We start from the raw sequence: 1,638 nt of genomic DNA on the forward strand, positions 1-1,638 counted from the left end.
GTGATGAAAGGTATAACATCATCCTGGATTTCAGATTAAAGAATTTCAGGTCTATGGATGCAAATGAGGAATGGATACTTAGTAAAGCACTCTGGGCAGTACTCACCTTGTAGCCCTGACAGGCATCTGCAGCAAGGACCGTGGTGTGCCGTTTGTGCTGTGATGTCCACTCACAACACCAGCAGATGAGCTGACCATCATCTTCACAGAACAGGCTGAGCTTCTCTCTGTGTTTTTCACACAGATGTTCCTGCTCCATTTTCTTAATGGTGTCAATGATGCTTTCTAGCTGCTTACTGGGCCGGATGCTCTCCCTTTGAAATTCTGCCCTACATACAGGACAGGCTGGAGCAATAGTCCAGTGGGTAGGGTGTTTTCCTTGCACATGGCCAACCCGGGTTCAATCCTGGGCATCCCATATGGCTGCCTCAGCACCGCTAGGAGTAATTCCTGAGTGCAGAGCCAGGAGTAACCCCTGTGCATCGCTGGGTCACCAAAAAAAAAAAAAAAGAAAAAGAAATGCATTTCTCCTACATATAGGACCCTGGAAATTTCCCTGTGATGGTGACTTCAGTTGCTGCTTCTCAAAATTTTCCAATATGCAAGTTCGGCAGTAGGTATGTCCACAGTCTATTATCATTGGCTCAGTCATCAGCTCCAGGCAGATGGGGCAGGTGGCTTCCTCCCTTACGGTTTTAGCTGTGCTCAAGTCCATGGTTTTTCCTGGAAATCTTTAATACTGAAAATAAAGGTAAAGATAAAGCAGATGGGATTTTTTTCTGTAAGTGATGGAATACACATCACCTGAGTCTGATGGTACTGACACTTTCAGAGGATGAATTGTGTGTGGAATATAATAGTACGATCACAAGAGTTTTAGATTCGATTATATTTTATAAATTTAAATTTATTGTCTCATTGTAATGAGACACATTTCATTTGTTAGTTGATGTATGTGCCAGTTGTGTAACTGGCAGGTCAGAAAGAGAACAGACCATAATTACAGAATCGTTTCCTGGATCAAATCTGAGAGAGAGAAACCAGATGTTATTCCTCACACAAATTACACATGAACAGAAAGAACATTCAGAAGCTTTTCAAATAATTTACTAATGACCTCACAATCACAAATACTTTGTTTCATACTTGTAACTATAGAAGCAACACTTAGGAATTAGGGCTGTCATTGAAGAAGATTCAGTGGATTCATATTTGAGTAACAAATATCGTTCTCTGTACTATATCTACCTCTATCTCAAAAGAACAACAGTATCAGTTCAGTGAAGCCAGAGAGATCCCTCTAGAGTGACAATGTAAACTAATAGCTAACTTATATGTCCATTCTGTCATCTTCCCTGATTTGAGGGAAGTAAAATTGATCTGAGGAGAGGAGAAGAGTAGGTCCTCGATCAGAGCTCCTGAAGACTCAGAGAAAATGAGACTGCAGTGGAAGATTCCCTAAGAAAGGTGAATGGGCACTGATGGAGGGATGGATAAATGATCACTGTATGAATGAAATGCAAACACAAGAGTTCATGAGTTTGTAACTGTTGTACATCACAGTGATTGTCTAGTAAAAATTTTTAAAAAAAGATTCCCTAAGAAGAGCTCCTACTTGGATGCAAAAAAGCACAGTAG

This window comes from Sorex araneus, chromosome 2 (genome assembly GCF_027595985.1).
Source record: "Sorex araneus isolate mSorAra2 chromosome 2, mSorAra2.pri, whole genome shotgun sequence".
Taxonomy (NCBI): domain Eukaryota; kingdom Metazoa; phylum Chordata; class Mammalia; order Eulipotyphla; family Soricidae; genus Sorex; species Sorex araneus.